Genomic DNA, 17,097 nt, shown 5'->3' on the forward strand with positions numbered 1-17,097 from the left:
TTGCGATTTGGCCCTCGATTATTTACAACTAAGGGCCTCGAGTTATTTACCTGTATTGCTAAGTCCCTGGTTAGTTTATTAATTATTCGGAAAGCCTTAACTTTCATTGTTGACGCTTTTAACCCTTCTCATACGAATTCGATCATAACTTTCTTGTTTTAAAACGGAACTTCGCGGAATTTATACAGTGTATTCTAGTGAGCGTATAATACTGTTACAAAGCCTCGGGAGCGTTAAAGGGTCACTCAGAGGTATAATTAAACATGTTGACACAGTTAACCCCTGTAGCTTGTAATCTCTCACTTTCTTCCGCGTTTCGCTTCCGTACGATCCATGATTTATTCGTTTGAAGGTACAAGCACCACTTAGGGTTACTATACAGTATATTTACCCTTGTTTGACATTTATAACCCTCGAATTTATATACTTTCAAGGTTTGTCAATATTAGTCCTTTATTTAATATCAATGCCACATGTAAACAAATGACACGTGTTAACACATCATTGGACACAAAAATTCGAGGTGTTACATCCTCACCCCCTTAATATAAATCTCGACCCGAGATTTACTCAAATAAATAAGGGTATTTTTCTTTCATTGTGGCTTCGACTTCCCACGTATATTCGGGACCTCTACGAGCATCCCATTTGACCTTTACAATCGGTACGTGTTTTCTTCGAAGCTTTTTCACCTGTCGATCTTCAATCGACAAAGGCTTCTCTACAAACTTTAAGCTCTCATCTATATGCACATCTGTGTGTGGGATCACCAATGATTCATCGGCGAAGCACTTCTTGAGATTGCAGATGTGGAACACATTGTGAATTCCATTGAGCTCTTCAGGCAAGTTCAACTTATAGGCAACTGACCCGACACGTTCAATGACCTCAAAAGGTCCTATGTATCTCGGACTCAGTTTGCCTTTCTTGCCGAAACGCATCACCCCTTTCCAGGGTGATATTTTAAGCAATACTTTTTCACCCACTTCGAAGTGAAAGTCCTTACGCTTCGGATCAGCGTAACTTTTCTGCCTATCTCTGGCAGCCTTGAGACGTTCCCGAATCTGGACAATCTTGTCTGTTGTCTGGAAAACTATCTCCGGTCCCGATAATTGGACCTCTCCCACTTCCGCCCAACAAACAGGCGATCTTCATTTCCTACCGTATAATGCCTCGAAAGGCGCAGCCTTTATGCTGGTATGGTAGCTGTTATTGTAGGAGAATTCGATTAGGGGTAGGTTCTTATCCCAGTTACCACCTAAATCGATCGCACATGCACGAAGCATGTCTTCTAACGTTTGGATAGTACGCTCACTCTGACCGTCCGTCTGTGGATGGTAAGCCGTACTGAAGTTCAAACGCGTGCCCAAAGATTGCTGGAAACTCTTCCAGAAATGAGACGTGTATCGAGTATCTCTGTCGGAGATAATAGACACAGGTATGACGTGTAAGGCTACAATCTTATCAACATAAAGTTGGGCTAACATATCGGAGCTATACGTCTCCTTGATGGGTAGGAAATGAGCTGATTTAGTCAGCCTATCGACTATGACCCATATTGTGTCGTTTCCTTTCCTTGTTTTGGGTAACTTGGTTATGAAGTCCATAGTTACGCATTCCCACTTCCACTCAGGAAGTTCAGGCTGTTGTAGCAAGCCAGACGGCTTTTGGTGCTCGGCTTTGACTTGAGCATAAGTCAAGCACTTTGCTACATGGGCGGCTACAGACTTTTTCAAGCCTATCCACCAATAGTTTGCCTTTAAGTCTTGATACATTTTATCTGCTCCCGGATGGACCGAATATTTGGAACTATGGGCTTCCTGGAGGATAACATCTCGTAGTCCTCCATAAATCGGAACCCATATTCGTCCGTTTAATCTAAGGATTCCATCCTTGCTAAGAGTCAACTGTTCTTCAGTTACTCCTAACTTTTCCTTAGGATAATTAGCTTCCAACACAGCCTCTCGCTGTGCAGCTAATATCCTCTCAATCAAATTATTCTTGACTTCAATGCTCTTGGCATTGATTCGAATAGGTTTTACCCTTTCTTTCCTGCTCAAGGCATCAGGGACTACATTCGCTTTGCCGGGATGGTACCTGATCTCACAATCATAATCATTCAATGTTTCCATCCAACGGCGTTGCCTCATGTTCAACTCTTTCTGGTTGAACAGATGTTGAAGACTTTTGTGATCAGAATAAATCACAAATTTAATACCATAGAGGTAATGCCTCCACAATTTCAGTGCAAATACAACGGTACCCAACTCCAAGTCATGGGTGGTGTAATTCTTCTCGTGCACCTTTAATTGTCGTGAAGCGTAGGCAATAACCTTGCCCTTCTGCATAAGCACACACCCCATGCCTGTGTGTGATGCATCGCAGTAAACTACGAATTCTTCTGTACCCTCAGGTAAGGTCAACACAGGTGCGTTGCTCAGCTTTTGCTTCAGGATTTCGAAGGATTCTTGCTGCTTTGGGCCCCAAATGAACTTTTCTTTCTTCTTGGTTAGGGAAGTCAAGGGCGCAGCAATCCTCGAAAAATTCTCAATAAATCTCCTGTAGTATCCTGCTAACCCCAGGAAACTACGAATTTCGGTAGGTGTCTTTGGCTCTTGCCAGTTCATGACTGCCTCTACCTTAGCGGGATCCACCTGGATACCACGCTCACTTACAACGTGACCCAAAAATTGAACCTCTCGTAGCCAGAATTCGCATTTAGAGAATTTGGCGTAGAGTTTCTCTCGTTGTAGCAACTCGAGAATACAACGGAGGTGATTCTCGTGGTCAGCTTGGCTTTTGGAATATATAAGGATGTTGTCGATGAAGACGATGACAAATTTGTCCAAGTACGGCTTGCAGACGCGATTCATGAGGTCCATGAACGCAGCCGGTGCATTTGTGAGCCCAAAAGGCATCACTAGGAACTCATAGTGACCGTAGCGAGTCCTAAATGCTGTCTTGTGCACGTCTTCGTCTCTGACCTTTAGCTGATGATAGCCCGACCTTAAGTCGATCTTCGAAAAGTAGCTCGCTCCTTGCAGTTGATCGAACAGATCGTCGATCCTTGGCAAAGGATACCTATTCTTTATGGTAACTTTGTTTAGCTCACGGTAATCGATGCACAACCGCATCGATCCGTCCTTCTTCTTTACAAATAGGACAGGTGCTCCCCAGGGAGACGAACTAGGTCTGATAAAACCTTTTGCCAACAGTTCATCCAACTGGGTCCTTAATTCCTTCATTTCCGTCGGAGCAAGCCTGTAGGGCGATCTAGCTATAGGAGCTGCTCCAGGTATGATATCTATTCTGAATTCCACTTGTCTATCTGGTGGTAAACCAGGTAGTTCTTCGGGGAAAACCTCGGAATATTCAGAAATAACAGGAAGATCCTCTATCTTCGGCTTGGGCTCTTCAATTATCACCTGAGCCATGTAAATGACACAGCCTCTGTTCAAACATCTAGAAGCCTTGAGCATAGATACGTCCTCGGGTAATCCATACTGCGTGTCACCTCGAATGGTAAGCGATTCACCACTCGGAGTCTTTAGCACTATAAGCCTTTTGTTGCAAACGATTTGGGCCTGATTACGGGATAACCAGTCCATGCCTAGAACTATGTCGAAACCCGCCAGTTTGAAGGGAAGTAGAGATAGAGGAAAAGAATGGTTCTTAATGGATATTTCACATCCCTCTAGAACAGTGGAGACGGTTTCTATCGTGCCGTCTGCTAACTCTACCTCGTATTTCACATCTAGGGTTTTGATAGGCATATTCAGTAGTTTGCAAAATTTTTGGTCTACAAAGGATTTATCAGCGTCTGAATCGAAAAGTACTCTTGCAAATATATTATTTACGAGAAAAGTACCTGTAAGTACATTGTCGTTCAGCACAGCCTCCTTTGCATCCATACGGAAGACTCTCGCATTCGTCTTCTTGTTCTCTTCCGGTTTCCTGGCATTCTTAGGACAGTTACTCTTGATATGCCCCTTTTCGTTGCAACCATAGCATGTTGCATCCTTGATTTTCTTGCAGTCCACCGTCTTATGGTCCTTGGACTTGCATAGTCCACAGGCAAAAGACTTTGGCTGGGACTGTGAATTTGACCCAAACCTACATTTTCCCGAATGGGGTTTCTGACAGATTTTGCATTTGGGCCTTTCTCCAGCTTGCCCATCTTTCTTTGCTTCAGTTCCTCTCTTGCCTTCACCGTTTCCACGGTGTTTCTTTCCTGACCTACGTGAGGTGTCGTCCTCACGTTTCCTTTTTTTCCGCCTCCTTGCTCCTTAGCGTCCTTAGACGGACAGCATCTAAAGTGAGAGACAAGGAGAGGTCAGTTACTGACCTGAAGGTCGTCGGCCGAGAGGCCTTCACACTAGCCTTTATCGCAGGCTCTAAGCCCCCAATGAAGCGGGTGATTCTCCTGGACTCTGGTGTCACAAGGTACGGGACCAGGCGAGACATCGTATTGAAGCTCGTCAAATAGGCCTGGCAGTCCAGGTTTGTCATCACCAGTGACACAAAGTCAGACTCGATCTTCTCTACCTCATGCTGAGGACAGTAGTTTTCCTTAATGAGAGCAATAAATTCCTCCCATGTCATCTTGTAGAGAGCAGACTTACCGGATGCCTGTACCAACGCTCTCCACCACGCTAGGGCCTCGCCCTTAAATGATTGTGACACAAACTTCACCACATCCTTCTCCGCACACCCACTGATGTCCACAATAGTGTCCATCTCATCCAGCCAGGTGATACAATCCACAGCACCCTTCTCCCCTATGAATTCCCGGGGCTTACAAGACACGAAGTACTTGTAGGTGCAACCCTTGGCACCGGACGCATCAGTATATTCTCGTTCACGACGAATACTATTCTCAGCGGACGAGTGATTATCGTCATCTTTCTTGGGTTTGGAGAGTGGTTTGGATTGTGACTTTGGTTTGGAGGGTGGTTTTGATACGGTTCTGCCTTGAGACTCGGTATATTGGCGATCAAGAGCTGCCTGAACAGCGTTGTCAATCAGAGCCTTTAGCTGTGCGCCTATCAGATGCACTTGCGCATTATCGTAATCATCTTCGTTTGTATGGCTGTTTTCTCCGTTGGGATCCGCCATTGTGACTTGTATCTGTTACAGAAGATAACAAAATTTCATTTAGGAGTTTATTATAGGATTGTCTTTTATGACAATTTGTTAATCATGGTAACAGAGACCATATCTGATTAACTTATTACTCACTTAGTTTTAGGATCTGAATATATCCTATTTTAGCTATAACAATAATATCGGCGGCGTAAAGCCTAATCACGAGGATGTTTTATAATGTTAGCCGAGATTTCAGAGAATCAAAGGCATAGGGGTTTGAACCGTAGTTCTTTTACCCCTTTTTGACAGGGAGTCATAGACCACCACTGTCTTTTGTCTTTATAAGATAATTATTATGGCCCATAGGCACTACACCACTAATGGATGTATTAACAAGGTTGGCCCGTAGGCACTACATCGCTAATGGATGTTTAATAAGATTGGCCCATAGGCACTACATCGCTAATGGATGTTTTAATAAGGTTGGCCCGTAGGCACTACATCACTAATGGATGTCTTAATAAGGTTGGCCCGTAGGCACTACATCACTAATGGATGTCTTAATAAGGTTGGCCCGTAGGCACTACATCACTAATGGATGTTTTATAATGATCATCTCTATTGATGATCTGACCCATGATTCATAAATCATTTAGTTGGGTTTTTTTTTTTTTTTTGAAATCGCTTAAAGGATTATTGTATAAGAATGACGTGTGTGATTTTAACGAATCACATCTGCCATGATCGTCAACATGCTTGCAGAGATTAACAGGGAATCTGTATCTTTTAATTAGGTCATACCATCTTGGCCGGATCTTAAAAGACACCAGGCTAGGTTTCACTCTTAAGACTCTTTATTTAGGCAGATCAATTTAAAAGGAATGGTTTTGATTTATTTCATATATAGTGATAACAAAATGAAATTCATAATATAACATTCCAAAATATTAATACGATTACACACCGCCCTAAACGGGACTTTTAAATAGTACATACCTACATAGAGGTTTAAAATAAGTGACAAGTCCACGCAGGGACTAATATAAGATAAGTGTCCATGCAAGGACTAAAAGATAAGTCCACGTAGGGACTGAAGTACGATAAATGTCTACGCAGGGATTTCTTTTTAAAATAAAAATTACATTAGAACGTACATAAGGGCTAATGGTCACGTTTCTTCTTTTTGCCCTTTAATAGGTTCGCTAAGCCTTTGAGAAATCCTCGGTGGCTCTTTTTCTCTTCCTCGAACTCTCTCTCCACACGATCTAGTCGTTGGAGTATCTCTTCCTGTTCAGGAGGGGAGAAACGTGGTTGTGGCGCCTGTTGCGGAACTGGAGGTCTGGGAGGTATTGGATACCCATGAGCTGAGTAGTCCGGTGCTCCCATGTTCCCATGAGCTCCGTCAGGATAGCGTGCATTATATCTAGCCGACACCACATATGGGTCGCGCTCATAATTGTAGTTGTAATGTGCTTGTGATGATGGTTCGAACGGGTTGTAAGCCGTTGGACCCGTGTAAGCAGGTATGGGTTGGTCATACCCAAATGGTGGCGAATTTGGTGCAGCTGGTGCGGAGTTCGCCTCCTGTACAGGACTTGAAGGTCCTTCTTCTTGTAGCGGCGGGTAGTGGCTACTACTAGAGTGTCGAGGGGTGCTGAAGTGGAAATCCCCTCCTCCTCGTGTGGACATACGAGCATTTGTTCTCCTACGCCTTGGCGGATCAGGCATTACTGGCTGTACCGGTGGCGGAGGTGGTGGCGTAACTGCCACAAAGCGTGAATCCTCGGAGGGATCCTGTGGATGTCGTGGTTGTTGTGATGGTTGCTGAGGTGGCGTGTAGTACCACTCATGTCGGTCAAACAACGCTTGAAAGCTATCAGGTCCCTGATAGGGTGTGCCATGGAAGGATGACCCATCAGAGACTTCTATTGGATGCGTGGGCGTACCACGAGCAGGTTCTGTCGGATCAGTATCTTCGTCCATATGATCTTCGGAGAAGTGATCTTGTGGCCCTAGTGGAACAAAACCTGAAGGTTCCTGGATGTAGTCAGCTGGATTAAACTGACCTCTGAAGTATGGAGTAGGGTCGTCAAAATTTCGTTGCGATACCGAACGCTGTAGAGGGATGAAGGAGGGTTGCGGGTTGTTGGGATCATTCTCTGAATTTGGCCCGAATGAGTGCCGGTATGATGGCATCGAGCTGTGCGAGGTGGAATGCCTCGCAGGTTCGTAAAGGTCTCTTCGCCTCTGCGGTTCTTCACTCCTTGTAGTCGAAGGAGCTCGCGTACCTGAAGGCCCGGCTTCGTGATCGTGATGAGTAACGATCTCTCCTCTGCCTCTTCTTCCCTTTCCTCTTCCTCGGAATATCACTGGCGGCATATTTCCTGCTTTATAAAACATTAAATACCAATAATAAAGAAAAGACAAAATTGGAATAACAATTCGAATTTGTCCTAAGTTCTTGTCTAGACTCAAGTATGTGCAATTGTGTCACTGAGATTAAACACATTAGGATAGTGTTTAATTCACTCAATGTTGGCTCTGATACCATCCTGTCACACCCTGATTTCCACGTGTATCACCGGTGGGCCCGGTGGGGGATTACCGTGACGTAGTTGGCAACAATATAGTCAAACCACACAATTATATGAATGCACAGCGGAAGCATAAAGATAAATATAATTCAACCTTTTGAATGTAATATCAAGTGTATTACAGAAGTCGAATTGTATCCACAGGGGATCATAAATAAAATAAAGTATTGTTCAATCAGATGCAGCATCAAGCTTGCGAGACTTATCACGATGCTAGGAAGCTATTACCAGCCAATTTCGTGTAGTACCTGCACTTAATCTTTTTGGGAAAATACGTCAGTTTACACTGGTAAATACGTTCAACTGACACATTTGAAAATGTTTATTAAAAATTGATTTGAATGCACGAGGCACAAACTCTTTTATAACTTGGGAAAATTATTAAAATCTTGTGAACGAATTACATGTCCTTTTGTGCGTTCAGTAGCCCGGATCCTGTCCGGGTTAAAGATTAATAGACACACCACATTGCGTAAAACCGTAGTGTAAAAACCAACGGCTACGTCTTTTAATAATAATAATGTCGACAATATATACCGGGTGTACACCTACACCGGGATGTCGAGGTCGTGGCCATTTCGTAAAATGATGCCAAGGATATCCGGGACAACGGTCATTAACCCCCCAAAGGCTTTTAAGTAACAAGACTGTTTAAATGAGCCGATCACATTATTCAATTAACCACCTAAGCGATGGAAGATATGATGCTCAATCAAGCGGTATTAATATACCGTATCCCAAGCCCGTATGAGGGAAAATAAGTTAAAGTATTTACCTTTGCAAGTATATTCCGTAATGGATTACGTCACAGATAGCTTTTACTGGGGCTCCTATTCTGGAATGAAGGTTTTAATTAACCTATTAGAATCCTAACGGGTCTTTATATTGGCCGTAGCCTAGACCGGTTGGTTCCGAAGTATAAATACGGTTAAATCGCGCGAAAAGGCGAAAACCGAGAATGGAGTGTGATTCTGACCCACAAGTTCAGAGACTTGTTTTATATGGGTTTAAGGTTCACACTCTGGATTTCGGGGCCAAATTAATATGGTTTGACCCATATCGGCTAATTTATGAAAACTAGTCTCATAAGCCGAATCGTGCGCGCAATAGGCGCAACGGGTAACCGTAGGAGTCCTACGCTTGTTTCCTAAGTTAATATGCCTTAAAGAGGTTGTGGTATCAGTAGGATACCTTCCGTGATGCCCGTAACGAGTTTAAGTTAATATTACGCCCCGTAGGGGTTTTCAGTCATTTTAAAGACTTTTAAAGAGCTTTTCGAGTTCTATAGGAAATCTGAGTTTCCCGAACAGTTTATAAAATTTAAAATACTTTATTTATTATTTAAAATCAGTAGCAACTGGAATCGGGTCAAAAGACCTTGTAGAACTCAAGTTTTGGCCGAAAAGGGCATATTATGTATTTACCGAACCGTAGCCATAACCGTAGGTTATGAGCAGGCTAAAAATTATTAAAAATCTTTAAAATTCCAAAAATATTATTTTACAACAGTGGGTAAAAGTTTTGGTGACGAAATCTTGGTTTAGATAGGCGTTATGCTAGTTGCGTCGTTTATTACAAAAGTTTACTTTAATTGCGCTTTTTAGCATAACTCTCATTCTAAACCTCGGATTGACGTGAAACTTTAAGGACATGCTTATAATTTAGTAAGCAAGGTTATGGTCCGTTCACGCGTCCGAAACACTCGTTTTATTTTAAAAAGGCCGTTACGGTCAACTTTTAGGCGATTAACGGAAATGCGTAAAAGACTCGGACAAACAATGAACCGGCCACAGAGGGTTATACCATCTTGTAACCTGGTCCTAAGAGAGTCCTAAGGCATATCTATACCTCACTAAAACGGGTCAGAACTGAAGTCAAAGCAAAAGTCAAACTTTTACGACATTCGGCTCCGAACCGGGTCAATATAGCAAATGGTCGATTCAAACGAGCTTAGACAAGTATATATACTTAATATCATGTTTTATAAGTGTCAAGATAGGTTTCATATCATTTATATTACAGATTATGCAAGAATCGCAAAAATAGCTTTCTGTTGACTTTTTAATCATTCGTTTGACTCGACATTTGAGCTAGTTAGAGTGGTGATCAGAGGGAACCCTTTTAGAGGTTTATTACCCACATGGATACCAACTCATAACTACTTCTGATCCGTCATAAGACTGAGCCATTACGGATTTATTTTGAAGTCAAACCGTAGTTACGACGGTTTGGTTTTTAGCTACATTACTAAGTAAAATTGAACCACAAAGGATCTAAACGACTTACAGAACCTTAGGCTTGCTTAGAGAATAGGGAAGAACACTTGAGAGCTCTTAGAATGATCAGTAGTTGAGTGTTTGAGGTGTGGTGAACATATGCACACAATGTGTCTATTTATAGTGTTCAAATGGCTCTTAGATCTTTACACAATAGCCTATGAGTGAGTACGGATGATGGGCAGGTGGCCCCTGATGCTAGGAGGCAAGTAGAGGGCACCCATGCTACACTTATTGTCCAAATGATCGTTCACAAGTTCAAAAGGCATAAAAATCCAAAGTTTCTGCATCTGGGCATCCCACGCGGCCCGCCTGGAGGTTTAGGCACATTTTAACGCGGGCCGCCTGATGTTTAAAAATCAGACGCGAATAAGAGGTGGCTCGTTGGCCCGCCTCAACTTAACCCAAAACATAACGCGGGTCGCGAGAGGTTAGATTTTCAGGATTTTTAAATCTTTTGTAATTATGACAAAATTCTGGTAATTAATAATGAAATCTTTTGTAATTATTAACCTGACCTTTCGGGTTTGAAGGGGTAACTTTGCGATTTGGCCCTCGATTATTTACAACTAAGGGCCTCGAGTTATTTACCCGTATTGCTAAGTCCCTGGTTAGTTTATTAATTATTCGGAAAGCCTTAACTTTCATTGTTGACGCTTTTAACCCTTCTCATACGAATTCGATCATAACTTTCTTGTTTTAAAACGGAACTTCGCGGAATTTATACAGTGTATTCTAGTGAGCGTATAATACTGTTACAAAGCCTCGGGAGCGTTAAAGGGTCACTCAGAGGTATAATTAAACATGTTGACACAGTTAACCCCTGTAGCTTGTAATCTCTCACTTTCTTCCGCGTTTCGCTTCCGTACGATCCATGATTTATTCGTTTGAAGGTACAAGCACCACTTAGGGTTACTATACAGTATATTTACCCTTGTTTGACATTTATAACCCTCGAATTTATATACTTTCAAGGTTTGTCAATATTAGTCCTTTATTTAATATCAATGCCACGTGTAAACAAATGACACGTGTTAACACATCATTGGACACAAAAATTCGAGGTGTTACAGGTTGGTTGTCATTGAGTAAGGGAATGTGATGGTCATGAGGCCGTGAAGGTGGGAGGGTATGTGGTGTGTCAAAAACTGGTTGGAACTTAGCTAGGAGGTCGGTAATAATAGGATCGGTGTGGGGCGGTATATCGGTGGAAGGTAAGGTGTTTTGATGTGAGTCTACAAGCAGGGCAAGAATCGAAACAACGGAACCTTGACGAAGCATAGAAGATAATGAACTGGGAGTTACCTGCTTAGTCATGGGTTCACCTTTGAGGGTGGTTTGTATGCCATTAATGGTAAAGGAGAGTTCCGGAATTGAAAAGTCAGGCTGCCTTTTGGAACGCTGCCTTTTGCAATTGCAATGGGACATCAGGACAATGTCCTTGACAGTAAATATGCTCGCCATTTCCAACCATCACAGCAAACGGTTGTAACGGTTTCGTGGGTAGACCCAAACTAGAAGCGATACGCGGTTGGATAATATTATGGGTACTGCCGCAATCCACTAAAACCGTAACCGGTATTCCATTGATAAATCCCGTGATACGGAGAGTTTGCAAAGAGGACATACCAAAATAGGCGGCGTCCGATAAGGACATGAATTGTGGGGTGACCTGGTTCTCCTGTTGATCGGACGGGTCATCGGAAGGAGCAACTTGATCGTCGTTATCCACGATTAACAAGAATTGTGGAGGGGAACATTTGTGACCAGGAAAAAACTTTTCGGGGCACCGAAAACATAATCCGTCTTTCCGACGTTGTTGAATAACTTCTGGGGAGAGTTTAGTGAAGGGTAGCGATTTGGGTGGTGACGGCAGGAGGGGTGGAGTGGTAGCGGGTGGCGGTGTGGTGGTAGTTGGTTTGGTGAGAGTGGTGGGGTTGGTGGACGACATTGGAGGAATAGGAGAAACAGTTGAAGATGTTGAGGTTGTTGGGGAGTAAGATTTTGGGAAAAAGGTGGTTTTGTTTTAAACAAGTGGTGGAATTTGTCTTCAATTCTACGGGCCAAGCCACAAGCCTCCTCAAACGAAGTGGGCTTAATGATGGCTATTTCGGCCTGTATCTCAGGTTTAAGCCCAGAAATAAAACAGTTGAGAGGGTTTGAGCCGTCAGACCTGTGATCCTATTGCTCAGCCGTTCAAATTCGGTTTGATATTCCGTCACGGTGGTTTTTTGTTGTAACTTGAATAAGGTGGCTTCATGATTATCAAACGTCGAGGGACCGAATCGAAGTTCAACGGATCGTTTGAAGGCTGTCCAGTTACCAAGTGAACCGTTGGCGGATTGGTTTTGGTGCCATGTTAACGTGTCACCGATAAAGTGAAACGCCGACAAGGTGACCCGTTCGGGAGGTTGAATTTGATAATAGGTAAAATAACTTTCAGCTTGGAAAATCCATGCCAAGGGATTGGTGCCATCAAAGAGCGGAAGTGTAATTTTTGGTGGGCGTGGGTTGCGTGGTTGATTGGTGTTGTTGTTTGGTTTGGACGTGGAGTGATCATCATCAACGGAGCCGGATGATAATCGGTCGGTAAGTTTGGTGACATGGTTAATCAAACGAGCATTGTTTTCGGTTTGGGTGTCTAATTTCGCATGTAGCCCGGTTGTCGCTTGGACAAGGGCAGCGATCTGAGCATGGAGGTTAGCTTGGGAGTTGGCGGCATTAGTGCTGATGGTGACCAACTGGGTAAGCTGATCGGAAAGGGATGGTGGGGTATCGTCGGGACCGGTTGCATCTTTGCGGGGTGGCATAGCGACGGCGGTAGGGTTGAGACGTGAATGAAAGCACCAAGATGTTGTAGCCTTTTTTAGTAGGCAAACACTCCAAAGAAAATAGGGGAAGAACAAGAGCTTGGGGCAATTTTCTGATATTTTCCAAATGCAAAACAAGACAAATATTTAAACATGCATGGGAATACATGTCCACCATGCCATGATAGCATGTTCACCATGTCCCTTCCCTTATTCTCAGCCATGATCTACCCACTAACTTACACTAACTTGTCCTACATGCATGCAACAGAATTGAAGAATTCAAAATAACAATTAACCAAATAACTAAAATAAACGTGGTGTTGATTGGGCTTTTAATCCAATAAGCGGCTGGGCTTCTTCCTGTCACGTTTGGGCCGCTCACTCAGCATTGACTGGGCTGGTTCTGGCATTGGGCTGGCCTGGTCCGTATCATTGAACTTGGGTCTCCATTGGAGAACCAAAGCCTTCCTCACATTATATCTAAAGGGTTAGAGTAGGTTGTAGTGACTCGTTCTATATAACAATAGGCAATAATATGAAGTTCATGTCTTAGGGGACCATATTGATTGGGCCATAATTAACATGATAGGCTTTATTAGACAGAAAATAATATATTATTTATGTCTTAATGGCCCGACCCTATTGGGTTATAAATAAGCACCACAACTCTTAATGAGCCATAGTGGGCTAAATTAAATCATGTTGGATCTTAAGTGGTTATATCGAGTTGTAGTAAATCATAACGTGCAATATGGATCATACATGCCTTATTAGGCCTTACTACTCGTAACGGCTCTAAATTAACCATGGTAGTCTTTATTAGATCGTATTGGGTTGTAATGATTCACAGTAATCATTATTGGCTATAATAGATCATACATGCTTCAGTGAATCATATTAGGCCTTAATATTCATTAAAACCTATTACAAGACCTTTATGGGCTTTATAGGTCGTACTAGGTCTTAAAGGGTAATATCGGGTTTTTATTAGTCATGCTAGATTATAACGGGCGATAATTTAGCATGTATGTCTTAATAGATTGTATTGGGCCTTTAGTAGTCACGACGACTCCTAAAGGGGCATTGTGAGCTTGTTAGGTTAACCATGACATTTTTCCTTGATACGCATTTAAATGTCATAAAATAAGCGTGTGTCATTATTCGCGGGTCAAGATAGATCTTGATTTTTTATAACGCTAAAAGGATGACACACAAAAAAGTGTGTCACAAATATATTAAATTTTGTAAAACCATGACATTTTTTTCTTGACAGACACTTTTGACTGTCATAAACTGAGCGTGTGTCATTGTTTGCGTGTCAAGATGAATCTCATTTTTTTATGACGCTAAAAACATGACACACAAAAATAATGTTATAGATTTATTAAATTTTGTGAACCATGACATTTTTTCTTGACATACCCTTTTGAATGTAATAAAATATGCGCGTATCAAGAGAAGTGTATTTTCTGGTAGTGCCTGAACATTTGACCGTACAAGATATACTTAAGACTAAAATTAATGTAAAAAAGCATGGAAACCACGATCAATTTTACGATTCAGCCATACTGCTCTTTTCAAGTATGGTTATATTGAAAAGTATTTCATGTTATTTATCACCATTTGTGGTTTCTTTATACGATGCCGCATAAACAGAACTTAGGGTGAAGGGAGTGGTTACCTATTTGGAATAGGCAAACTCCTCATTCATCCAATCAGACAGTGTCACGTCAATTCATCTAAATTATTTACCTAATGCTCAAAAACGTTGGCGGTGGTTTACCTAATGGGGTTTAGGTAAACTATTTAAAAAGAAAAATGAGTGATTGGTTGAGAAAGGTGTTGGAAAATTGGTGAAAATAGCATTTTTCACAAATATAGGAAAATGATTTTTTCCTATTTTGGACTAGAAATAAAAATATGAAAACGAGCAGGTTTTATATATTTATTTGGGGGTTTGTGTTCTATGTTGGAAGAGCTTCGCAACGAACTAAACCACGTCCAAAACGAAGCTAAGATGAATGAGATATCGATGCTCAAAGTTGGGTGTTTGAAACATTGAATGCTGAAACAAAAGGGAAAGTTGCACATTGTCCCACATATGAGGAGAGATGAAACTTAATGGGTATTTAAGTGGAAACTCTCCATTCTTATTGTTTCATGGAAGCACACACTAAGGGTACTCGCGAAGGGTGCGGAGCACCCTAACTCACACTTGCACGCGTGGCGTGGGCGATGAGGCGCAATGTCACACCCTCAAAATCCACACGCGGAGCCACTAGTTATATTGAACGGATTAGATTGTGTTTATAAACATTAGCATAATTAGTGACCTAACTTAAATTTTTCAAAACATAGTTTTAAGTTCACAGCGAAAAGGGGAAGAAAACGCATCATAATTGAAACCACAAGTTTATTATCATGTTACTTACGAACCACGCACTCCATCCGATTGCAACGTCCGTCCAGAGCTGTATCGAGCAACCTGCAAAGCATGCAGTAGAGTGTCAACATAACGTTGGCGAGTTCACGTGTTTGCAGTTTTCCAATTTCAATTCCAAAAACTTGTTTTAACCAGTTAATTTATCCGTTTATACATGCCATGGGGAGCTACCCCATAAGTAAGCGACTAAACTGTTTTTCCAATACCGAATACTTATTTAACCGTACGTTTCCGCAGTGCCCCGTTTATCAATGTTCTATCATCATTGATGGTTGCCAGAGTCTATTAGTTCACGCCCGTTCCCAGTAACAAGGGTCGGTGTGAGGCTGGTCAGACCTAAATAGCGCTATCAACTAATAACCCATTCGCCTGGCCCCGGCGACTAATCGGTATTAAGTAGTAGGGACTTGAGTGATAGAGTTTCGTTTAGTGTTGCTCGTTGCATTCCGTATAAACAGTAATTAACTAAGGGTCCCACACAAGGGGAGAAAAGTAGGTTTGTATCCCTCACAGGGGATAATGTTGTTACCCATATCCCACACAAGGAGATAGAAATACCGCATCCCGCACAAGGAGATAGTAAGCAATTCCAAACCAGGAAAAGTTGTTTCGTTCCGTTTCCCAACCACCGGGAACGCATGCTTTAAGTAAAAAGTAGTGAACTCACCTTTGTTTTGCTCGGTAGTCAATTTACTTGTGTTACGTTGGTCAACCTTACCCTATTATGGTTATTAATATTCGTTAGGTTCGTATGCAAGTAGTGTCACGTAAAATCCTACACGTATCTAACACATAGCATGCATGTCATACAAGCATACACGGTATTGGGCCTATTCTAGCATGTAAACAGTTAAATAGTAATAGTTAGACATTAATACTAGCACACAGTCCAAAACATCAGTTAACACATAGTACATAAGGCACACCAATGTTATTGGGCCTGTCCTAATCATATAAACAGTCAACCAGTAGCGGCATGTAGTAAAGTTAAACACACAGTCCAAGCACGTCAATACACAATGTGGCCCAATAACTAAGTTAAGCAGCCCAATCGAGGCCGGGTGGTCTCGACTCGAGAACACGAGGTCTCGAGTCGCAACCAGGAGGTCTCGAGTAGTGCACATTTTGAATCGCAACCTTGGAGGTCTCGAGTCAGGCTTGGGTCGAGATCAGGAGATCTCGAGTCGCAACCGTGCTGGTCTCGACTCCTTGAAGTGTGATGGCTGGTCTCAAGTTGTCAACACAATGGTCTCGAGTCGCAACCGTAGGTTCCGACTTGCAACCCCTTGCTGATGCTTCTAGAACCCTTATCCAGTCTGTACGAACCAATTAGATTACCTTAACATGTTTTATTCTACCGTACACTCATCAAAACAATTCAAATATAACACTTTTCAACATTTCAAGCATCATTCAAAACATTTCAAAATCATATACTCATACATGCTCATATTCCTGTATTCTCATAAATCCTAGACAAAACTTTAGCCTCCTTCATACCAAATTACCAGATCATCAAATGTTCCTATCAACATTATGTCACGGCTACTATTTAATCTTCGAATAAAAATGTCAGATTAATTACAACTCATATCACTAACAATCCAATTAATCGATCTAATACGTAACCGATTACCATGTGAACCTTATTAAATACCTTAACCACTATTGCATCTTCATTAAAAACATTAAACATTTAAATTTTTAGCACCTACAAAATCAATCATCTTGCATTGATCAAATATTACAATGAAGTGTAGGTAATTAATAAGCTCAAATACCACAAAGGATCAAGAGTATTTGTTTGGAAAATTTAGTCTTTAATTCACTTTCACAAACATCAGATATTCACGAAGTCTAGTAGCACAAATAAGAAACAAATTTTC

This window comes from Helianthus annuus, chromosome 4 (assembly GCF_002127325.2).
Source record: "Helianthus annuus cultivar XRQ/B chromosome 4, HanXRQr2.0-SUNRISE, whole genome shotgun sequence".
Taxonomy (NCBI): Eukaryota; Viridiplantae; Streptophyta; class Magnoliopsida; order Asterales; family Asteraceae; genus Helianthus; species Helianthus annuus.